Below are 25911 nucleotides of genomic sequence, written 5' to 3'. Positions count from 1 at the left end.
CAGAAGCCATTCAATCCCCAGCCTCCCTCCACCCCTCCCACCTGCAAGAGGCTGCTGGAGCTCTGTGGCACCAAAAACCACTGGCTCCCAGGATTCTATAGTCCAGACTGAAGTTCTGACTTCCTGCTCACAAGCTGTGTAAACCTGGATAGGTTACTTAACTTCTCTGTGCTTCTTACTGTCACCTCAATTGTAAGACTGGTGTAATGATAGTGATTTGTTACCATGAGGGTTATAAAAGTAAACATTAACAGAGTGCTTAGATCAGTGCTTGGAAGGGCAAAAAATGGCCCAAGATTTATTATGTGATACATTTATTCTAGTTGGGATCAAAGGCAGAGGTTGGTCAAAAATCTTAGAGGTTTACCAATACTACAATAACTTTCATTACTAAAATTGGTTTTGGAAAAAAAATGCCTGTGTTGTTTTGAGAATGAAGCTCTCTGCCCCATCCCTGCAGCATTGTCCAGAGCTCTGGATTTTATGCAGGTGAGGCTGCACAGGTATAGAAGCCTCTGCTCATCTGTAGCAGTGAGCGTGGTCCATGCGCTCTTTTTTGCTCCTGGGCTGGGTAGGACGTTGGAACCTTTGCAGGATAGTGCTGTGGCTGGACCTTGATTGATCCCGCTGCACCTCCTCTCTGTGCTCCTAACACTTGAGTTAATATCACAATGATATTGCTTGCCACTTATACATATGTGCGAATGAGAAGCCATCAGGATTAATGAACAGTGCTGGGTCTGGGAGATTAAATACAGATGCTCTTATCACTTACCAGTATATTTCCATATCTCTGCCTTTACAATGATTGTGTATTACTTATATTAAAACTTGGAAAACAAAAATCCTGTTTTCAAAGATTTTAATGGTCCCACAAATGCTTAAGACATAATACTAAGTGGAAAAGCAATACAAATTATCTTAATGGTATCTTGTTTAAAATATACATATAGAAAAACTACTGGAAGTTAATACTGTTTATCTCAGGGATACAGGGCTTTGGGTACTTATATTTTCTTCTTTAGTTGTAAGGAAAATTTTAAATTTAAATGACAAAACAGTTCCTTTATAATGGGAATTTGTATGTCCTAATCAAAAGACATATTTAACTTACAAAAGAAATGGCATCATCAATTTTAAGTATTGTACAAACTTTTAAAGAGTCCCTCTTGCTAATGCTTAGGATTACACTGCTTGAACCTTCCGAAAACTACATATACAGGAGAACTCTTGACATCTTTTTTCCTTCCATTACTGAATTCTGTATTCTTGACATTCTGCTGAGGCTCTATTAGATGATGAGAAAAAGCATATAGAATGTCTGGTACTTTTTTCTCAAGAGAGAAGGCATTAAATGTAATACTGGGTATTTTTCCAAATGTCTTAAATTGGGCTGCTAAGGCGTGTGGGTTTGGCAGTCTTGACTTTTCTATAGGAGTCTTTTGGGAATTTACTGAGTATGCCATGCAGCGTTGGAGGAAACTTTTTGACCTAGAGTCTTGCTTAATATTCACGTGACTGACTCTGCACAGAAGGTTGGACCCGGCTGCTTCAAAGGGTCACCAATTGTGCGGGGAAGGAAGGATTAATGCAGAAACAGAGCTCTGAAGACTCGATTCCCTGTCTGTCAGTGGCTCAGGCATACAATGATCAGGTACAGGAGATTGTCCTTAGAGATAGAAACTAATATTAATTACTCAAAACCTTTTATGCCATGATTAGCATAGAACTCACAGTACTTATGAAATTAGCCATGGTTCATGGTTCATCCTTTCTGACTTCTGATAAGGTTAAGATATGAGACTGAGCTGGGCGCGGTGGCTCGCACCTGTAATCCCAGCACTTTGGGAGGCCAAGGTGGGTGGATCACGAGGTGACAGGTTCAAAACCAGCCTGGCCAACATGGTGAAACCCTGTCTCTACTACAAACTACAAGTAGCCTGTGGTCCTGGCTACTAGGGGGGCTGAGGCAGAAGAATCGCTTGAACCCAGGAAGCAGAGATTGCAGTGAGCTGAGATCGTGCCACTGCACTCCAGCCTGGGTGACAGGGCAAGATTCCATCCCCAAAAAAAAAAAAAGATATGAGACTGAACTTTACCAAGCAATGCAATTCACAAAAACAAAACTAGCATTTCAATACAATGAGAGAAACACATATTTGGAAACCAGTGAAACCACCAAAATAAACTATTCGATTAAGCATGACTGTGGACACAAATCCACCTCCCTAGGACAACATGCATGTGGGATGTCTTGTGTATATTGGAAGCAGTTCTAGGAGTGAATGAACCAAATTTGTTTCCCTTGAGCTGATGACTTTTGTTCTATATTAAGCAATACTTATAATGTACTAAATCTCAAAATAAAATTAATTAAATGTCCTCTCTAACCCTTCCTCAGATAATATTCTACTTTGAAGAACACCAATAGACAGAAGCAAGATGACTAATTTTTAATGCTAAAGTATGCAAAATTTGCCACTTCACTGGCAAGCCATGAATTATTCATAAATATAGACTTGATTAATATCTTTAAAAATGCAGCATATTTTGCCTTGTGCTTTCTAGCTTGGATAACAGTTTTGGAATCATGACATATGAACCAAATTACAACAAGCCCCCATATTTATTTTCTGTAGATTAGGGAAATATGTTTACTGACTCAGTAAGAGATCACCAGTAGGTATCCGAAATAAGGAAATTAAACTCATCTTTCGCACAGCAGTTTTGGCAGTATTTGTGCTAGGAACACTGAAATAAAGAATGTATCACTTTAGGGAAATGTTTGTTATATGTTTTAACAGCTGAAGAATATTATTCAGTGGTTTCTCACTAGCTTTGCCTGAAAATTTTGATTAAATTGTGGGCCTCTCCACTGAGCAGGAGACACTAATATCAAATGTGTGTGCGTAAACTGGAATGACAAATCCTTTAGTCTCAGAATCATTGAGCTGGAAGGGGTACCCCACCACCATCTCTCCCTATAGCTAGTTTAGACTTAAGTTTTCAAAATGCATTTTTTTTTTTAATTCACTGACCTACCACAATCTCTTGCTTCTCAAATAATGCTGTTCTTCATAAGGGGTTTTTCAGATTGAATTTGACTTCCTCAGCTCCAGGCCACACAGAGTATTGTGTGTACTTAATCATAAATTAATGCTTTTACAGCTGCTCTAAAGAGATTACTATGGATTCCATCTCAAATGCCTCACCGTTACATTATTTTCGCATCCTTATAATTACCTGCAAAGGTTTTTAGATGGGATGCACTTTTTATGGGCCATAAATACTTGATGTAATCTACATTTTGTTTGTCACATTTTGTTTATTTCTGTTGTGGATGCAAAATACCAGAGCAATTTAAGATCTTACTGAATGAGAAACTTGAACAGAAATAATGACCTAGTATCTGCCATTTTTATTCTAACTAAATAAAATCAAAATATCATTTAAAAGGTGCAATAAAAAATGAACATTACATGAGAAAGTTACAAGAACACATGTTATTAAAACCAAAGTAGGTGAGTACGAATATTAACAAAGCTATGTTGAGCTGGGTCTTTTAAACCCTACTGCTAATGAGATCAGGCATTAGGAAGTGAGTCTTCAGTTAGAAACACTGTATTCGACTTTTGTCTTCTAGATGAGAGTGGCTGCAGCTTAGACACTGGGTAAGAGAATGGGAGGGCCCCCAGCTTGGGAACCTCAGCCTGTCTGGCTCCTGCCTTCCTCCTCAGCCCTAGAACAAAAAAGAAGGTAATTTAGGTGATTTCTGGCTTTTTGCTACACTCCCTCAAGGCCAAGGAAAGGGAACTGGTCTTGTGCTCTGACTTTGAATATTCACAAGAACATTATCAAATAGTAGTTAACTATCATTCCCCAGTGAACATATGCGGAGGTAAAAATGACCTATGATTTCAGAGCTGGGAAGAGACCTTGGGCTTTCATTCAGGAGGAGTCCAACGAGACGAGGAGTTTGCTGTCAGGGCTGACAAAGAAACATTGGGAGAAGCTTCGCCTAAATTTTCTGCCGCACTGAAGGTTTTTGCGACCAGCAAAAACGAGGACATAAGAATAAGAGTCTTCTCGGTTTTAATCTCGTCTCTCTGCCTCTTAGCGGTGTGACCTTGGTCAAGTTGTTCTGCTTCTTACTGAAATAGTGAAAGCTCCTGTGTATGGGGGTGTGTGTGTATGTATTAAATTTAATGATATAACATACGTGAAGGGGCTGGTTCATGGACAGCCTCCGACACATGGTGTGCAGCAAAGAAAGAGCAGCTGGGCTGAAACTGTCACCTGTAGAAAGGCCTGTTGTCAAGGTTGGCCCTTTTCATCTGGAAACTTGTCACTCAATGTCAATAGTTCACTGATAAGAGCGCCCAATGTGCCTAAACTGCTTGTGCAAATGATATTGTTTATGTGAACACCTGCTTTTCCTCTGGGGAGTCTGGAATTTGGGGACTTCTCAAAAGAAAGAAGCAAGTGTTCACATAAACCATACCCTCTGCTAGACAGAGGGTGTCTACATGACCAGCCCACAGTCAAACTCCTGGGCACTGAGTCTTCAACAGATTTCCCTTCGTTGAAACACAGTATTCATGTTTCAGCATTTTTACTGTTGGGGAAAGAGTGTGCTTTGTGTGACCTCTGTGGGAGAGAGATTATGAGAATCCTGCACATGGATTCCTACTGACTCCACCAGTATAACCCTTGTGGTTCGACTGAATATCTGACCAATATTGCGGTAATAATACTTAGCTGTATAAACAATATGTGCAGAGCCCTGTGAATCTTTCTGAACAGGCAGGTGTTCCTAGGAACCCCAGAAACTAAACAGGGCTTATTACTATCACACTGCGAACTTCCCTGTGGCGTATCCTTATTTTACCCCTTTCTGAATCTCTTACAGGTCAAGAAAAAAGGCTCAATAAAACACTTTTGTAATTGAGCAAAATTTTCATTTTTGGCCTGTGGGTTATACTTTAAAACTGGGCCCAAATTTACTGAAGGACATAAATTTTTTTGTATGAAAAGACTTCCAATATCCTAGTCCTGTCTAAGACATTGCATTAAAAGAATACATTCCTCTAGGAGAACTTTATTAGGATTGTTATAGCTAAATCTGGTAAGGTATCATTTGCAGCAGACTTAAGGATCTTGGAGTACAAGACTCTGGCAGATTTTTGGGACCATGCAGTGTTCGAGGATGGGTGTCACTCCCAATTACGGTGCTGTCACAATGTTCTTGGCCCTATGCTCAGCATTTTACAAGCTTCACCTCACTTAATTCTGATGACAATCCAAGGAGGAAGGTTCTACCATTATACCCATTTTATATAGAAGGGAACTGAGAGAATTTAAATAGCTTGAGGCTAAGTAATGTTTTCAAGTCCACACAGCTGTTAAGTGTCAGAGCTGGTATCCAACCTAACTTCATCTGACCCCAGACCCTGAGGCCTCTACATCCTGCCTTTCACAAGATACTGTTTGATAGTTTCGGGGAAATCGTTGAAAACCGGAGACAAAAATACAATCCTTGAAGGCTTTGTGGAAAATCACATCTATTCCTAAAGTATGCACTTTCACAAAAATTTCTCAAAATGATTCCTCCTCTTTGATCTTGTTTTTAGTGTGTCAGTTTTAAATACAACCCATGTCTTCCCCACAGGTGCAGGGACCTCTTTCTTTCTTTTCTTCTTTCTTTCTTTCTTTCTTTCTTTCTTTCTTTCTTTCTTTCTTTCTCTCTCTCTCTCTTTCTTTCTTTCTTTCTTTCTTTCTTCTTTTTCTTTCTTTCTTTCTTTGAGACTGAGTCTCGCTCTGTTGCCCAGGCTGGAGTGCAGTGGTATGATCTCAGCTCAGTGCAAGCTCTGCCTCCCGGATTCACGCCATTCTCCTGCCTCAGTCTCCTGAGTAGCTGGGACTACAGGCGGCCACCACCACGCCCTGCTAATGTTTTGCATTTTTAGTAGAGACGGGGTTTCACCGTGTTAGCCAGGATGGTCTCGATCTGCTGAGCTCGTGATCCGCCTGCCTCGGCCTCCCAGAGTGCTGGGAGTACAGACGTGAGCCACTGCGCCCGGCCCAGGGAGCTCTTTCTTTCTCACTTGTCATCCAGGTCAACAAATGCAGCCAGTGCAGGTTGAATATCCGTAATCCAAAAATCCAAAATCCCCAATTCTCCAAAATCTGGAAGTTTTTCAGCACTGGTGCTCAAAGGAAATGTTCACTGAAGGGTTCTGGATTTCAGATTTTCAGATGAGGGATGTTCAATGATAAGCATAATACACGTATTCCAAAACTGAAAAAATCAGTTTCCAAATATGATAAATATAATACAAATATTCCAAAACTGAAAAAATGCTTGGAACTGAAATGCTTCCAGTCCCCAGCATTTTGGATAAGGGGTACTCAACTGTATCTGCTCTACTGAGATCTGTTACCATGTGGGAGGTGAGGATGCAACACTTATTCTAATGCTTTGCAATAAGGATACCGCCTGCCTGCAACCTTTGTCCACATTTCCAATCTTAGCTTCTCGCTATTAATATAATGATAATTATATTTATGAAAAAACAGCAATAAAAATATTAATAATTTTCCAAAAACATTGATTAGGTGCTGGGAATTGTGCTAAGGGCTTTACACATATGAATTTATTTAATCTTCCCAAGAACCACCATACGATCGGCATTTTTAATCCTTATTTTTCAGACAAAGAAACCAGGATACAGAGGTATTAATAATTCAGCTCAAATCTCTCAGCTGGAATGTGGAAAAGCCAACACTCACCCACAGCTCTTGGTTTGACCCAAAACTGCCTGCAATTCCCTACTATGTGATCTACAAATACAAAGACTGTAGACAGCATAACATTCTCCTGTTTGAGAAATACAGCAGCAGCCTGGGCCTTCTTACACGTTGCAGACATATGCAGCATGAAAGGAGAACAGCTTTCATAACCAACAACAAGTGTTCCAAAATACACACCTTGGAGCAGCTGCCTCCTATAGTTACAGGAAGTGGCTGGTCGGGCGTGAGCAGGGCAGGAGAGGGCGCCCCTGACCATACACACGCCAGGAGTGTTGTGTGACCACAGGTGATGGTCAGGCTGTTGCTAACCCTTTCTCAAAAGTAATGATTAGCCACAGCTGGCACCAGGAAAAGGCCTTTTCCTAATAGATAGAAAACAACTGAAACTGATCAGCAGCTTCCCAATAAGATCACAGAAGTATGCCAATGTAGAAAAGCCCCAAGTCAAGCCAGGCGCGGTAGCTCACACCTGTAATCCCAGCACTTTTGAGGACAAGGCAGGTGGATCACGAGGTCAAGAGATCGAGACCATCCTGGCCAACATGGTGATAATCCCGTCTCTACTAAAAATACTAAAATTAGCTGGGCGTGGTGGCATGGCCCTGTAGTCCTGGCTACTTGGGAGGCTGAGACAGAAGAATCACTTGAACCCAGGAGGCGGAGGTTGCAGTGAGCCAAGATCACGCCACCGCACTCCAGCCTGGCGACAGAGTGAGACTCCATGTCAAAAAAAAAAAAAAATAGCCCAAGTCAGGAGGTCGAGCTGTGTACTTGGTTTCTCAAGTCGCCCCCTTGGCCCTCTCCCAAGCTGTACTTTCCTTCTCTCGCCTTTCTTTCCTTTCCTTCCTGTTCTAAAGCTTTTTAATAAACTTTCACTCCTGCTCTGAGACTTGCCTCGGTCTCTCCTTCTGTCTTATGCCCCTTAGTAAAATTCTTTCTTCTCAAGAGGCAAGAATTAAAGTTGCTGTAGACGCATAGGGATTTGCCACTGGTAACACAGTGTAACTCCGGATACCTGTCACCGGTAACACTATGACATGTTATGGCCCTTATACTAGGCTTGGGGGTAATGTGCTAAATCAGTCTACTTTCTGTAAGACCTTCTCTGAGACAGAACTATGACCTGTTGGATTCAGATCAGGTAAACAGAGATAAATTATGTTTATCCTTACACACTGAGTGTGCTTTTGAAACTCAATATATACGGTGGTGATTTTTCCTTTATCACAACTGTGTATATATGAACAGGTCTGGTAAAACACAGGTCATTCTTTTTTTCCCTATAGGTCTTTGTTATAAATATCTTAGCATTTTCATACAACATATTTCCTGTGATTTTTCCAAGTGAGTTTTAATTCATTTCTTTCAATAAAACATTGTATTATTATAAAGTACACATAACATTTGTCATCTTAACCATTTGTAAGTATACATACCAGTGGTATTCAGTCCATTCATATTGTTGTGTTGTGGACTATGTATTTTGACATTAGGCACTGACCATTCCTGGGCAAAACTGAGGAAAAAAATGTGAAAACTTTCTTTTCCCCATATATCCTGAACTGTGGTCTCCAGGCATTGCAGGGACTTGGCAGAATTAGCTAGAGCATTGGAGTAACAACATTCTAATTTAAGTGCTTTAGCTCCTGAAGAACTCTAAGATATAGTTAAGCTAACATTGAATGTTAGTTAGAATGTTAGATATACTTAACCTAACATTGAACAAAGCTAGTAAATACATCAAACAATGAGCTACTTTGAGAGGCATGCAGTCTAATGGTGAAGATGACAGAGTTTTGTGCAACAAAATGAATGTCCCATAGTTTCTTTTTTAAAAAAGGTAAAGTGGACCTTATGAAAATACAAAATGCTTGCACTTCAAAAAATGCGATGAAAATGAAAAAAAAAATACAGAGAGAAAATATTTGTAAAATACAAATCTGATGAAGGACTTTTATCTAGAGTTTACAATGAGCACTTAAAAATTCAATAATAAAAAGACAAACAATCCAAAATAGGCAAATGATATGAATAGATATTTCACCAAGGAAGGTATATTAGTGGTTAACAAACATATGGAAAGATGTTCACCATCATTAGTCATTAGGAAAATGTAGGTTAAAACCACAAGCAATACCATTTCACACTCACTAGAATGGCAATGGTAAATGAGAAAATGAATACAAGTGGTACCGTAATATTAACTGAAATGTAAAATGGCACTGCCACTTTGAAAAACCGTTCCTCACAGAGTTAAATGTAAAACTGCCATATGACCCAGCAATTTCACTTCTGGAAAAAGAGGTAAGATGAAAACACATGTCCATGTGAAAACTTGTGCACAAATTGTTCATAATAGGATTATTCATAATAGGAAAAAGTAGAAACAACTGAAATTTCCATCAATAGGTATGTAGATAAGATGCAATATATTCGTAAGTGGAATAGTATTCAGCAATAAGAATGAATGGACTTCTGACACACACAATGTCATGGGTGGACCTACGATTACCATGTTAAGTGAAAGAAGCCAGACACAAGAGAACACATATTGTATGTTTCCATTTATGTAAAATGTTCAGACAAGGCATATTTATGGAGACGGAAAAGCAGATTAGTAGTTGCCTGGAGCTGGAGATGGGACCCGGGATATATTGTAAATGGGATCTTATGGGAATATATATTTTTTGAAATGGAGTCTCGCTTTGTTGCCCAGGCTGGAGTGCAGTGGCATGATCTCGGCTCACTGCAACCTCCGCCTCCTGGATTCAAGTGATTCTCCTGCCTCAGCCTCCCAAGTAGCTGGGATTATAGGCATCCACCACCAAACCCGGCTAATTTTTGTGTTTTCAGTAGAGATGGGGTTTCACCATGTTGGCCAGGCTGGTCTCAAACTCCTGACCTCAGGTATTCCACCCACCTTGGCCTCCTAAAGTGTTGGGATTACAGGCATGAGCCATCATGACCAGCCACATATGGGAGTATTTTAAAGCTGACTTATAGTAATGCTTTCAAGACTTAGTAAAGTGACTAAAAATCATGGAACTGTAGACCTGAAATGGATGAATTTCAAATGGTCAAATATACCTCAACAAAGTTGTTTTTAAAAAATAATGATAAGATGTCTTAATTTTCTATTGCTGCTGTAACATGCTTAGCTTAAAACAGCAAAGCTTTATAGTCTTATGTTATACAGGTCATACATCTGAGTTTTTCTGCCTTAAACCAAGATGTGGACAAGGCTGCATTCTTTTTTGGAGACTGTAGAGAAAAATTGGTTTTCTTGCCCTTTCTAGCTTCTGGAAGCTGCCCATGATTCTTGGCTCATTGCTGCCTTTATCTGTAAAGCCAGCAATGGTGGTGAGTCCTTCCCACATTGACTCACTTTGATGTGTGCTTCTCTGACCCTCCTTGGCATCCATCATCCACCTTGAAAAACCCTTGTTATTATTGAGCCTACCCAACAATTTAGGATAATCTCTCTCACTTTAAGGTCCGCTTGATCACACTTCCAAATCTGTTTTGCCATATAAGGTGACACTGTCAAAGATTAGAGGAACTAGGACATCTTTGGGGGAGGAGACATTATCTGCTTAGCACACAGAGGGTCTCAGTTCAGACTTCCTGGTGAGACTGCCAGTTGCTTAGTGGTGTGACTTGGGCACGTTGCCCATCCTTGCTGTGTTTCAGTGTCTTCATCTGTGTAATGACCATGATGTTAGTATCTGATGCATGAATTGTTTTGAGAGATATAAATGGGTTAATGAATATAAAATATGTAAAAATTTAACATGTTTAATATTCATAAAGGTGCAATATATATTATTATTATATTATTGTTTAGTCCAGTTCATTAATCATTTACTTTTCTTTTTGGAGATATAAATAAGAAGGGCCCTCTATCCTGCAGAACAAAGGAGAAAGGCCCACGTTTCCTTGGCAAAAGTAACCAAGGCCTGTGTTATGCATTCAGCTCTGTTAAATCAATCTCAGTACAACTGATGGCCTGGAGGAGTCTGCTGCTATCAAATGCAGACTGAAGAAATGTAGTGGGCGAGGCTATGACTAGGAAATGTCAAAAGCACTGGGAGACCAGGCTGCTAATCCACCACAGTAGAAACAACAAACTCTGCTCATTCATGTGGAAATACAAGAGCTCTTTTAGGGGAGCGAGAAGACCAGAAAGAACTTTTTCAACTGAAAGTGATAGAAATCCCATCTCAAATTGGCAACAATATGAAGTTTATTCATGTTTATCATAACTGAAATATACAGAAAGGAGACTCCTTCAGGTATGGCTTGAAACAGTGATATGATTTGGCTGTGTCCCCACCCAAATCTAATCTTGAACTGTAGCTCCCATAATCACCAAGTGTTGTGGGAGGGACCCAGTGGGAGATGGGGAATCATGGGGGTGCATTTTTCTCATGCTGTTCTCATGATAGTGAATAAGTCTCATGAGATCTGATGGTTTTATAAAGAGGAGTTCCCCTGCACACGTTCTCTCTTGCCTGCCACCGTGTGAGATGTGACTTTGCTCCTCATTCGCCTTCCACCACGATTGTGAGGCCTCCCCAGCCATGTGGAACTGTGAGTCAAACTTCTTTCCTTTATAAATTACCCAGTCTAAGGTATGTATTATTAGCAGCATAAGAACAGACTAATACAATCAGGGATTTCTTTAATGTCACCAGCATCTGGTTACTTTCTTTTCTTCTCTTGGCATTGTTTCCCCTTGCTGGTTTAATTCTTAGACCGAATCTCCTTTCTGAAGGCACAATGGCTGTATTATCTCCAACTTTGCATTCTACCTGACTCCAGTTCCCTTAAAAAGAACAGGTCCATCTTCCAACACTCCCAGACAGGGACCCATCATTACTCGTTAGCTCTGATTAGCTCTGAAATGGACATCTATGAACCAACCACTGGGACCAGAGAAACTGAACAATCCAATTGATCAGACCTGAGTCAATAGCCTTCCATGTAATAAGACAGAGGAGGCTTCCCAAATCCATAATCTGAAAGTGGAGGAGACCTGCCTGCAGCAAACTAAGATGTTATTACTGGGAAAAGGGAAGGGCTTAGGGACTGCTGATAAAGAACAAATGTGCACCATGAAGCAGCCAAAAGGCCCCATACCTTGAGAACAGATTTGCGTATCCCACATTGTCTTTAGCTTTGATTCATGCAGTCAGGTCACTTCAAGCCAAGCCCTATGAAAAAAAGGGTCTGTGGGGAAGAAAAGATCAGATTTCATAGGGGAAAAAGGAGGTAACATAATTAGGTCGGTTCCACAGGGTCTGCTTACACAGAGGAGCAAAGTTATGGCTCAGCATAGTGAGAAGAGCCTATTTCAAAGCGGGATGAGACTTTTCCAGAGTAGGGAGTGGATGGCTGCTAAAGGGAGTTTATCAGTTTGGATCCATCAGGAAAAATGAAGTTATGATGGTTACTTTAACAGAAATAGAGTTGGTTAAATAGATACTGATGGACTGCATGGGCAAAAGGGAGACTTAGGTAACAGTTCTAGTAAATGACAGAAGCAGTTCCCTAGTGGTATGATTTGGATCTGTGTCCCTACCCAAATCTCTTGTCTAATTGTAATACCCAGTGCTGGAAGTGTGGTCTGGTAGGAGGTGATAGGATTATGGGGGTGGAGTTCTCATTAATGATGTAACACCTTCCCCCCTCGGTATAGTGAGTGAGTTCTCATTAGATCTGGTTGTTTAAAAATGTGCAGCACCAGCCCATGGAGGGTGAAGTGAAGCAGGGCGGGGCGTCACCTCACCTGGGAAGCACAAGGAGTCAGGGAATTTTGCTTTCCTAGCCAAGGGAAGCCATGACAGACTGTACCTGGAAAATTGGTACACTTCTGCCCAAATACTGTGCTTTTCCCACGGTCTTAGCAACCGGCAAACCAGGAAATTCTCTCCTGTGCCTGGCTTGGTGGGTCCCATGCCCACAGAGCCTTCCTCACTGCTAGCACAGCAGTCTGAGATCACCTGTGAGGCTGCAGCCTGGCGTGGGGAGGGGCTTCCACCATTGCTGAGGCTTGAGTAGGTAAACAAAGAGGCTGGGAAGCTCGAACTGGGCAGAGCCCACTGCAGCTCAACAAGGCCTACTGCCTCTATAGACTCCATGACTGTGGGCAGGCCATAGCTGAACAAAAGGCAGCAGAAACTTCTGCAGACTTAAACGTCCCTGTCTGACAGCTCTGAAGAGAGCAGTGGTTCTCCCAAGATGGCGTTTGAGCTCTGAGAATGGACATACTGCCTCCTCAAGTGGGTCCCTGAACCCCGTGCAGCCTAACTGGGAGACACCTCCAAGTAGGGGCCAACAGACACCTCATACAGGCTGGTGCCCCTCTGGGATAAAGCTTCTAGAGGAAGGATCAGGCAGCAATATTTGCTGTTCTGCAATATTTGCTGTTCTGCAGCCTCTGCTGATGATACCCAGGCAAACAGGGTCTGGAATGGACCTCCAGCAAACTCCAACAGACCTGCAGCTCAGGGACCTGACTGTCAGAAGGAAAACTAACAAACAGAAAGGAATGGCACCAACATCAACAAAAAGGATATCCACACCAAAACCTCATCTGTAGGTCACCAACATCAAAGAACAAAGGTACATAAAACTGCAAAGATAGGGAGAAACCAGAGCAGAAAACCTGAAAATTCTAAAAACCAGAGCACCTCTTCTCTTCCAAATGATTGCAGCTTCTTGCCAGCAGCAGAACAAAGCTGGATGGAGAACGACTTTGATGAGTTGACAGAAGTAGGCTTCAGGAGGTTGGTAATAACAAACTTCTCTGAGCTAAACAAGCTAACCCATCACAAGGAAGCTACAAACATTGAAAAAAGATTAGATGAATGGCTAACTAGAATAAACAGTGTAGAGAAGACCTTAAATGACTTGATGGAGCTGAAAACCATGACATGAGAACTTCATGATGCATGCACAAGCTTCAGTAGCTGATTAGATCAAGTGGAAGAAAGAATATCAGTGATTGAAGATCAAATTAATGAAATAAAGTGAGAAGACAAGATTAGTGAAGGAAGAGTAAAAATAAATGAACAAGTCTTCCAAGAAATTTGGGACTATGTGAAAAGACCAAATCTACGTTTGATGGGTGTACTTTAAAGTGATGGGGAGAATGGAACCAAGTTGGAAAACACTCTTCAGGATATTATCCAGGAGAACTTCCCCAACCTAGCAAGGCAGGCCAACATTCAAATTCAGAAAATACAGAGAACACCACAAAGATACTCCTCGAGAAGAGAAACCCCAAGACACATAATTGTCAGATTCACCAAGGTTGAAATGAAGGAAAAAATGTTAAGGGCAGCCAGAGAGAAAGGTTGGGTTACCCACAAAGGGAATCCCATTAGACTAAAAGCGGATCTCTTGGCAGAAAGTCTACAAGACAGAAGAGAGTGGGGGCCAATATTCAACATTCTTAAAGAAAAGAATTTTCAACCCAGAATTTCATATCCAGCTAAACTAAGTTTCATAAGTGAAGGAGAAATAAAATCCTTTGCAGACAAGCAAATGCTGAGAGATTTTGTCACCACCAGGCCAGCCTTACAAGAGCTCCTGAAGGAAGCACTAAACATAGAAAGGAATAACCAGTTCCAGCCATTGCAAAAACATGCCAAATTGTAAAGAGCATCAGTGCAATGAAGAAACTGCATCAATTAATGAGCAAAATAACCAGCTAACATCATAATGACAGGATCAAATTCACACATAACAATATTAACCTTAAATGTAAATGGGCTAAATGCCCCAATTAAAAGACACAGACTGGCAAATTGGATAAAACGTCAACACGCATCAGTGTGCTGTATTCAGGAGACCCATCTCATGTGCAGAGACACACATAGGCTCAAAATAAACAGATAGATGAAGATCTACCAAGCAAATGGAAAGCAAAAAAAAAGCAGGGGTTGCAATCCTAGTCTCTGATAAAACAGACTTTAAACCAACAAAGATCAAAAGAGACAAAGAAGACCATTGCATAAAGGTAAAGAGATCAATTCAACAAGAAGAGCTAACTGTCCTAAATATATGTGCACCCAATACAGGAGCAGCCAGATTCATAAAGCAAGTCCATAGAGACCTACAAGGGAAATTTACAGCACTAAATGCCCACAAGAGAAAGCAGGAAAGATCTAAAATCGACACCCTACCATTGCAATTAAAAGAACTAGAGAAGCAAGAGCAAACTAATTCAAAAGCTAACAGAAGGCAAGAAATAAGTAAGATCAGAGCAGAACTGAAGGAGATAGAGACACAAAAAAACCCTTCAAAAAATCAATGAATCCAGGAGCTGGTTTTTGAAAAGATCAACAAAAGTGATAGACCACTAGCAAGACTAATAAAGAAGAAAATAGAGAAGAGTCAAATAGATGCAATAATAAATGATAAAGGTGATAACACCACTTATCCTACAGAAATACAACCTACCATCAGATAATACTATAAACACCTCTACGCAAATAAACTAGAAAATCTAGGAGAAAAGGATAAATTCCTGGACACATACACCCTCCCAAGACTAAACCAGGAAGAAGTTGAATCTCTGAATAGACCAATAACAGACTCTGAAATTGAGGCAATAATTAATAGCCTACCAACCAAAAAAGCCCAGGACCAGACAGATTCAGAGCCAAATACTACCAGAGGTATAAGGAGGAGCTGGTACCATTACTTCTGAAACTATTCCAATCAATAGAAAAAGAGGGAATCCTCCTTAACTCATTTTATGAGGCCAGCATCATCCTGATACCAAAGGCTGGCGGAGACACAACAAAAAAAGAGAATTTTAGACCAATATCCCTGATGAACATCGATGCAAAAATCCTCAATAAAATACTGGCAAACCAAATCCAGCAGCATATCAAAAAGCTTAGCCACCATGATCAAGTGGGCTTCATCCCTGGGATGCAAGGCTGGTTCAACATACGCAAATCAATAAATGTAATCCATCACATAAACAGAACCAATGACAAAAACCACATGATTATCTCCATAGAAGCAGAAAAGGCCTTTGACAAAATTCAATATCCCTTCATGCTAAAAACTCTCAGTAAACTAGGTATTGATGGAACGTATCTCAAAATAGTAAGACCTATTTATGACAAACCCACAGGCAATATCATACTGGATGGGCAAAATCTGGAAGCATTCCCTTTGAAAACTGGTACAAGACAAGGATGCCCTCTCTCACCACTCCTATTCAACATAGTGTTGGAAGGTCTGGCCAGGGCAATCAGACAAGAGAAAGAAATATAGTGTATTCAATTAGGAAAAGAGGAAGTCAAGTTGTCCCTGTTTGCAGATGACAGGATTCTATATTTAAAGAACCCCCTCATCTCAGCCCAAAATCTCCTTAAGCTGATAAGCAACTTCAGTAAAGTCTCAGGATACAAAATCAATGTGCAAAAATCACAAGCATTCCTATACACCAATAACAGACAAACAGAGAGCCAAATCATGAGTGAACTCCCATTCACAATTGCTTCAAAGAGAATAAAATACCTAGGAATCCAGCTTACAAGGGATGTGAAGGACCTCTTCAAGGAGAACTACAAATCACTGCTCAACGAAATAAAAGAGGACACAAACAAAGGAAGAACATTCCATGCTCATGGGTAGGAAGACTCAATATTGTGAAAATGGCCATACTGCCCAAGGTAACATAGATTCAATGCAATCCCCATCAAGCTACCAATGACTTTCTTCACAGAATTGGAAAAAACTACTTTAAACTTCATATGGAACCAAAAAAGAGCCCACATAGCAAAGACAATCCTAAGCAAAAAAAAAAAAGATGGAGGCACCATACTACCTGACTTCAAACTATACTACAAGGCTACATTAACCAAAACAGCATGGTACTGGTACCAAAACAGACATATAGACCAATGGAACAGAACAGAGGCCTCAGAAATAACACCACACATCTACAACCATCTGATCTTTGACAAACCTGACAAAAACAAGAAATGGGGAAAGGATTCCCTATTTAATAAATGGTGCTGGTAAAACTGGCTAACCATATGTAGAAAGCTGAAACTGTATCCCTTCCTTACACCTTATACAAAAATTAATTCAAGATGGATTAAAGACTTAAATGTAAGACTTGAAGCCATAAAAGCCCTAGATGAAAACCTAGGCAATACCATTCAGGACATAGGCATTGGCAAAGACTTCATGACTAAAACACCAAAAGCAATGGCAACAAAAGCCAAAACAGACAAATGGGATCTAATTAAACTAAAGAGCTTCTGCACAGCAAAAGAAACTATCATCAAGGTGAACAGGCAACCTACAGAATGGGAGAAAATCTTTGCAATCTACCCATCTGACAAAGGGCTAATATCCAGAATCTACAAAGAACTTAAACAAAGTTACAAGTAAAAACAAACAACCCCTTCAAAAAGTGGGCAAAGGATATGAACAGACAATTCTCAAAAGAAGACATTTATGCAGCCAACAAATATATGAAAAAATGCTCATCATCACTGGTCATCAGAGAAATGCAAAGCAAAACCAGAATGAGATACCATCTCACACCAGTTAGAATGGCGATCATTAAAAAGTCAGGAAACAACAGATGCTGGAGAGGATGTGGAGAAATAGGAACGCTTTTACACTGTTGGTGGGAGGGTAAATTAGTTCAACCATTGTGGAAGGCAGTGTGGTGATTCCTCAAGGATCTAGAACTATAAATACTATTTGACCCAGCAATCAGCAATCTCATTACTGGGTATATACCCAAAGGATTATAAATATGCTACTATAAAGACACACGCACATGTATGTTTATTGTGGCACTATTCACAATAGCAAAGTCTTGGAAAAAACCAAATGTCCATCAATGATAGACTAGATTAAGAAAATGTGGCACATATACACCATGGAATACTATGCAGCCATAAAAAAGGATGAGTTCATGTCCTTTGCAGGGACATGGATGAAGCTGGAAACCATCATTCTCAGCAAACTATCACAAGTTCAGAAAACCAAACACTGCATGTTCTCACTCATAGGTGGGAGTTGAACAAGAACACATGGGCACAGGGCAGGGAACATCACACACTGGTGCCTGTCGGGGGGGTGGGGGCCTGGGGGAGGGATAGCTTTAGGAGAAATACCTAATGTAAACAATGAGTTGATGGGTGCAGGAAACCAACACAACACATGTATACCTATGCAACAAACCTGCACGTTGTGCACATGTACCCTAGAACTTAAAGTATAATAAAAAAAAATCAAATAAATAAAAATTAAAAACAAACAAACAAACAAAAAATGTGCAGCACCTCCCTGCTGCCCTTCCTCCTGCCCTGGCCTTGAGATGTCTGGCTATCCCTTTACCTTCCACCATGACTGGAAGTTTCCTGAGGCCTCACCAGAAACAGAAACCGCTATGCTTCCTATACAGCCCACAGAACCATGAGCCTGTTAAGTCTTTTTTCTTTATAGATTACCCAGTCTCAGGTATTTATTGCAGGGCAAGAACTGACTAATACACCTAGGTCCAGGGAAAAACAAATGGAAGAGGACGAGTTTATCAGAATCTGGAAATATGGAGGAAGAGTCACACAGATTTGAAATCCAGACCCCTCGTGGGGCAGGGGAACTCTGGCTGTCTGCTGCTGGTATCTCTGAGGAGGAGAGTTGAGGTTGGTTCTGATCATGTGAGAAGAAAAATGAACAAATCAAAAATGAACAAAAAAACACGTAGGTTTTCCCTATCTTGATTGTTATGAATAATGAATTGCAAAAATCTCGTGTACAAGGTAGTACCCATAGTTAGCAACACAGTGTTGCGCAGATAAAAACTTAAGAGGGTAGACCTCATGATAAGTATTTTTATAAAACAATAAAGAGCAGAGCAAAGGGACACAGGAAACCTTTAGAGGTGATGGATATGTTTATTACCTCGATCGTGTTCCTGCTATTATGGGTGCCTGTGTGTGTCCACAATAATAAAAATGGACATATAATATACATGCATTTTTTTCATATCAATGGTACCTTAATAAAGCTGTAAGAATGAAAAAAGAAAAAAAAGCAAACTAGAACCAACAGCTGCTCATAGGATGAACAGCCGTCGCTAGGGTCTTGCTGGCAGAACAGAAAGCAACACAGGAAGGTGCGAGTTCCTTTGCCCTCAGTCTTCTGGTCTCCTTCCAGTCCCCACTGTTGGCAGAACTTGGAGTTAGCAGTGGACACATCTGTTCTTCACAGTCCTGACTCTATGCAGGTGAGGGTAGAGGGTGGCTTGGAGCCAGGAAATGATGGCCAGAGGGAGAACAGCCCCGAATGGACCAGAGTTGATGGTGGAGACGGAAGGTCATTCTTACCTGTCATTCCTGGGCTTTGCTGCTGTCCTTAACCTTCTCTTTGGGTATTGGAATTTCTTCTCCTGCTCTTCTGATGGAGTCACCCAAAGGAAGGCAGAGTGGAATTGACTCACAAATAATCAAGCTCCATTAACAGCCCAATGTCCAATCTAGAGTAATTTAGCAGCTTCACATTCCACACATCCAGGAGAAAGAAAAAGAAAAGTCTGTAAAATGGACAAAAATAGACCTGGCTGCAAAAATCTGTTGGATTTTGCCTGCTCAGCACTCCTTCTGGCAAAGGCTGTTCATTTCCATTTGTGGAGCCAGCCTGTGCTTATATGTGTGCATGTGTGTGTCAGTGTGTGTGTGTGCATGCATGTGTGTGCATGTGCATGAGAGTGTGTGCCTGCATGTGTGTGTGCATGGAGTGTGTGTGCATGTGTGCGTGGTGCATGAGTGTTTATGAGTGTGTACGTGTGTGTGTGAGAGATAGTACATGTTTGGGGATGAAGAAGCCAAATCCAGCCTTCTGTTAGCTCTAGGACTGTTCCCATCATCTAAACCTTTCTTTTAAGTCTGTTTCATCATAGTGATGAGTGAAGGATAGGTAAAGGAGCTTTAAAAAATAGAGAAACCTAAAAAGCACAATATATGGAAATGCTGTTTAGTTTATGTATGAAGAATCTCAACTACCCGAAACATCCCCAAATGATCACCTTCATATTTGTAAAGATGCTGCTGGTGCTGAGTAGAGAAGAGATCTTGGAACACGCTGCTGACTGCATCATCTGAAACAGGAGGAATCAAGCCAGGAGCTGGAATAACAATCCCAAGGATTCCAGCGGACAGACTCTCAGGAAAGGGACCCTTAACACCCTTCTCTCCCCAAACTCCTGTCTTCTCTCATGCTTATTAGGCTAAACCCCACCAAGTTTATGTAAGCCTTACATCCCCTCAAGTGACTCAGTTACACCCTGATCATTCTAAGAGTATAATCCTCAAAGTGTAGTCCCCCAGACCCATCAGCATCAGCATCAACTGGGAAGGAAACTGGTAGAAATGTAAATTATCAGTTCCCACCTCAGTTCTACTATATCAGAAACGCTGGGGCAGGAGCACAGTAATCTGCTTTAATAAATTCTCCAGGTAATTCTGATACAACATAATTTGGGAAACTTTGGTCTAAATCTTGGTAGCCCCATTGCTCTTGTCACTGCTTAGTTTGCAATATTTAAAAAGTCAATATAGTAACATAAATTAACACATAAATGAATATATAAATAAGAAATTTGAAATTTATACTCCAGTATTTATTATTTTTTTAAAAGTATGTATATTCCAAAACTGTTCACCAAGTGGTATAAGTTATGGTGTGACTGATTCATCAAATAATTTTGATAATTTCCCCTTTTTTTTATGTAAAGAGCAGTTGCTGGATAAGCAGACTTCTGAAGCCAAAAGAAGAAAAAAGTAGTTGGTGTGAGCTTTGGTTTGGCATGGTTTTCATTTACTCAATGATGCTCACGTCTGAGCTAATCAGGGAATCGAATCAAACTCTTCAAATGACCTCTTTCATTAACTTGGACTTTGCATGGTTTGCAAAGTAAACAGAATTTCTGTTAAAACAGTGACATTGTCAAGGATTTCTATGAATATGGTTCAATTGCACTCTGCAGCCCCAAAGGCCATGTTCTAGAGCAGAGGACATCAAAGGAAGCTCCCTGTGAAAACCACATCCATCAGTAGTTTTCCTGGCCACAGCAACATAAGCAGTGATCCCACGTCATGAAGTGGGAAGATCCTGGAGACCTCAGCCACCTCCCCACTCATGGGATTGGGTAAGAAGATGCCCTGTGCCCACTCTAAAGACCTCAGCCACCTCCTCACCCATAAGGCTGGGTAAAAAGATGCCCTGTGCCTGCCCTGGGGACCTCAGCCACCTCCCACCCATGGGGCTGGGTAGGAAGATGACCTCTACCTGTGCTTGGCCTCACTGCTCTGCCCTGCCTCCATGCTCTGAGATTCTTGGGGCTCTCTTGTATTCTTCTGATTTGTGAAGTTGCACATTGGAATTGAGAGTTTTGGAGAAATTCTCATGGTCTTCTCTGAGAAATTATGTAATCACCCAGGTGAGTGTGTCTCATGAACGGCTTCCCTCAGATTTTTCCAACTGAAGGGGAAAGTTTGGAAACAGAGTCCTGCAGAAGAGCTGTCTGTGCTGAAAGTGAAAGGAACCAGTTGTACTTAGTTTATGAACAGACAAGGATTACACTGGCCTTCCAGACATGTTAATTGGGAGGATTGACTAGTATTTTTCTTGAGAATTCCTGTATTGGTCAAAAAGACCTCTTGGGTTGAGTCCCGGAAGCCATGTCAAGGGGGCTTGAGCTAAAGGGGACTGTTTGAGAAAAACACTGGGCAGGCACGCAGCTGGCTCTGGGCTCTGGCCTTTGCTGCCTCACTGGACATGGAATGGAGGCAGCAGGAACACAGGTGCTCCCTGACTACACATCTTTCAGTTACTATAAGAGCAGAGGCCAGCTGGCTGACTCTGAATCCTGATTCTAGCCTCTGGGAGAAAGAAGGGGATTATCCCATCCATAGCCAAAGAGGCTGGCAGGGACAGAAAGTGAATAAGATAAATTATAAAGTCCATGGCACGTCAGCAAGCAGCGAGTGCTAGAGAGGACACAGGAGGCAGGGAGGGGAATAGGGCCTCCAGTGGATGAAGAGGAATTCCTTTTTAAATAGGCAGCTCAGTGAAAGCCTCACTAAGACATGAGCTTTGAGTGGATGCCACAAGTTACGGAGTGATCAGTGTCCCTCTCTGGGGGAAGAGCTTTCTAGGAAAAGCAAGTGGGCAAGTTTGGAGAGGAACAGCTGGGAGCCCAGTGGGCCTGGGCAGGGAGTGCGGGGTCAGTCCTGGGGCTGATGTCAGAGAGGTAACTGGGGACCACGGGGTTGGGTAGGGTGGGGACAGGGGACATTGGCTTTCCCTCTCGAGAGACTGGACCAGCAGAGGGTATCAGCAAATTTTCCTTCAGCTGGCAACTATGTATTTGGAAGAGGGATTTTAAGAAGCTGCTTGTTATTGTCTTCTTTCCCCCAAAATCAAACTGAGATCAAAAAATTGTAAACTATGCATGAAACAGTTAAACAAAGAAACTTGAAGTTGACAAGGTCTTTTTAAATAGGACACATCATCTAGAGGCCACTAAGTAAAACATTAGAAGACCTGACTATAGGCCGGGCGCAGTGGCTCATGCCTGTAATCCCAGCACTTTGGGAGGCGGAGGCGGGCAGATCACAAGGTCAGGAGATGGAGACCATCCTGGCCAACATGGTGAAATCCTATCTCTACTGAAAATACAGAAAAATAGCTGGGCGTGATGGCGCACGCCTGTAGTCCCAGCTACTCAGGAGGCTGAGGCACGAAAATCACTTGAACCCAGGAGGCGGAGGTTGCAGTGAGCAGAGATCATGCCACTGCACTCCAGCCTGGCAACAGAGCAAGACTCCATCTCGAAAAAAGAAGAAAAATAAGAAGACCTGACTATAAAATACAAAACCTTTATATGGCAAAAACAACTCGAAAATCAAAGTGTAATTCATAAACAGAAATCAAGCTGAGAATACAGTGGCAAAGCATAACATGAAGAGCTAATATTCATATCCAAAAAACCACAATACAGTTAAACAAATCAATACAAAAGTAATGACTTAGATAATTTACATAAAAAATCAAGAATATGAATACTCAGCCTCATTAATAATCATAGAAATGCACATTTGATCAAAATACAACTTTATTTTTATCAGGATGGAACAGATGAAATTATTTAGTGTCATTAAGTGGTTGGGAAAGAAGGCCTTTCCCTAGGGTGCTGATGGGACTATAAGTAATTATAGTTATTTGAAGGCCAAAATGGTATGATTTCTTAAAAATAAAAATGTTACATTCTTTGACCCCAAAATTATACTTCCAGAAACGTATCCCACAGAAATATTTGCACAAAAGTCTAAAGAGATATAGATGCATACACATACATATGAGTGTATATGCGTGTTTATTATAAAACTGTATTTTTCTTCATTGGTAATGGAGAAAAAACATGCTGGAATTGCACAAATATCTGTTTTCAGAAGATGAGTTAAATGAACTATGTGATGTCTTTTAAATAGCATTCAATGCAGTCTTTCAAAGAGGTATTTTACATACTCTAGTATAAAAACTTGTTGTCCAAGGCTGGGCGCAGTGGCTCACGCCCATAATCCCAGCACTTTGGGAGGCCAAGGTGGGTACATCACAAGGTCAGGAGTTCAAGGCCAGTCTGGCCAACACAGTGAAACCCTTTTCTACTAAAAAAATACAAAAAATTAGCCAGGTATGGTGGCAGACTCCTGTATTCCAGCTTCTTGGGAGGCTGAGGCAGGAGAATCGTTTGAACCCAGGAGGCCGAGGTTATAATGAGTCCAAATCATGCCACTGCGCTCCAGCCTGAGTGACAGAGTGAGACTCTGTCTCAAAAAAAAAAAAAAAAAAAAAAGTTATCACAAAGACTGATAACTGGTTAAAAGCAAATTACAGAAAAATATGTGAAGAATGATTTGATTTTTATGTTAAAAATATGAGTATATTTTCCCCCCAACTCCACCACACACACACACCTGTGTGTACCCTCAAGAAACTCTAAAGAAACATACACCAACTGCAAATATTATGTCTATCTGGGAATAAAATTAATAGACATGCTTCCTTTTTTAGTGTATAATTTCAAATCCTAAGAACTCATAATATATAAATAGCAGAAAAGAGAAATATAAATAACAGAAAAGAGGAATATTTTAATAATTTAAAAATTTCAAAAGGATTCTCAAATCTAAAAGTTTTAACAATTTGCACTTTGATACTGACTTTGTGTTAATCCTGGGGGGAGCAGGAGGCCCTCAGAACATCCCTGGCACCGCACAGAATGGCTGCATAATCCAGAAAAGGAGGGGCTGCACTAGTCCAGCCATCCCCCAGCACCCCACCCAGCCTCTTAACTGCCCCCTGGAGGTCTCTGCACCAAGCTAAGCAGAAGAAGAGATGGCATGGCTGGTTCCCCAGGCTCTTTGCTGCCTAGTGACCACCTGGTGGTCAGCAGCCAGACCTGTCTCAGTGGCCAGTAGGAAACAGCATCTACCTAGAGGGTCCAACCAGGGGTACTTCCATGAAAGGACTATTTACACAGATGTGAGCAGGGGTAAGGGAAGACGGCGGAAGCGGAAAACCTTCCAGAGGTTGGGGACAGAAGGATGCTGTTATGGCTTCTAGGCCTGAAGAGCGAAAGGAAGGATCAGGGTCACCAAATGCCAGGGCTGGAGCCCTGGAGGAGGGACATTCTGAAAGCTGGAATCCTGCAGCAGCAGATGGTCAGAGACTTGGCACCAAACCACAGAAGGGACAGGGAAGAAATACCCTGCTCTCTCTCTCCTCCTGCCCTCCTGGGTCTAGTTGGTGCTGTTCGTTGATTAATTCCAGTTGGAAGTCAGAAGACAAGGATATCCTGGGAGGGGGCAACCTTTCCTAGCTCAGAACAGAGCTGAAAGGGGCAGGAAATAAACCAAGCAGGAAATGTTTGGCAAAGGGAGATTGACCATGGCACTAAGTGAGTCTCCCACTTTGTTGGGGCAGTGAGGCTGGACTGGATCCCCTCTGTCATCACCTCTGCTTTCTGCTACTTGCTGGCTGAATGTCCCAACATTTGTTAAAATCTGTGAGTCTTACTTGGCCACGTTAATAATGGAGCTGAGCACCCCTGCTTTGTTCACCAAGTTAGTGGATGTGAACATGCCTTGTGCAACGGTAAAGGGCTGTCTGTTCTAGGAAAAGGGAACACTACACTCCCACGCACCATTTTCCGCTAGGTTCAAGTCAGTCAGACTCAGAAATTAACAACTTGCTCTCAGCACTGATTTTACATTTCTGATCTCTTAAATGTGCTTTAATGAGTTGATTTAATTTTAATGCAAAATTCATTAAAATGTATTTGCTCAAAGTAAATATTTAAATGAATATTACACATGCTAGGGAAGGAAGAGGCTTGTTTAATTACATGTCTTCTGTCTGAGAGTGATCCTGGTTTTTTCTATATAGGATGATTCTTCTAAGAACCACAGCAACTCCTGCCCGGGGGAGGGCCCATTGAAATCAACCAAGCCCCACACAGACTAAGAGCAGTGGGTTTGGGTTTGTGGAATATTGTGGTTGGAACTGGCTGCTTCCCAAAAGCTTACGGTCCTGCAGCCACAGAAGCACGTCTGTATTGGGATGATATGAGATAATAAACAACATATGATGTATTTTCCCCAAAATTTCCTTGTACTTTTATGCACAACTAAGCGGCTGAGCTATTTCTGGCTTCTTTTCCAAATGATGACACATAAAGAAAAAAAAATGCTCATAAGAAACAAACTAGTCTATGGCCAGGTTTTGAGATTCAGAATAGAATTGAAAGTTATTACAAAACTAGTGCTTTCAAGAGGAAAAATAAATGTTTTTCAGTTACAAGGTTTTGGTTCCCTGGAATTTAAGATTTTAGGTTGTGATCTAAACAGCAGGCAAAGAAAACAATGTTACTGGTGATACTGTCTCCTGTTCACCTGGAATAAGGATTCCACATGCTTTAGGGCAGATAAGAGAGAGTTGATGAGAAAAGCAATCAGGGCTATGCAGTACTGTAAGCTGATGGTGGTTAGGTGA

The 25911-nt window shown here is 41.3% G+C and overlaps 1 protein-coding gene across 1 annotated transcript in view; it reads left to right on the top strand.

Annotated features, from left to right (window-relative positions):
* LOC131380768 (splicing factor, proline- and glutamine-rich-like) overlaps window positions 1–25364 on the top strand; it is a 45754-nt gene extending 20390 nt beyond the window's left edge. Inside the window, exon 2 of the mRNA XM_058425165.1 lies at window positions 25306–25364. The gene's annotated coding sequence lies outside the window, so the exon portion shown is untranslated. The remainder of the gene's footprint in view (window positions 1–25305) is intronic.
* Window positions 25365–25911: the final 547 nt, after the last annotated feature.

Source organism: Hylobates moloch, unplaced genomic scaffold, assembly GCF_009828535.3.
Source record: "Hylobates moloch isolate HMO894 unplaced genomic scaffold, HMol_V3 SCAFFOLD_12, whole genome shotgun sequence".
Classification (NCBI taxonomy): Eukaryota; Metazoa; Chordata; class Mammalia; order Primates; family Hylobatidae; genus Hylobates; species Hylobates moloch.
Note: the sequence above shows the minus strand (reverse complement) of the source record. Positions and strands in the feature narration are given on the sequence as shown.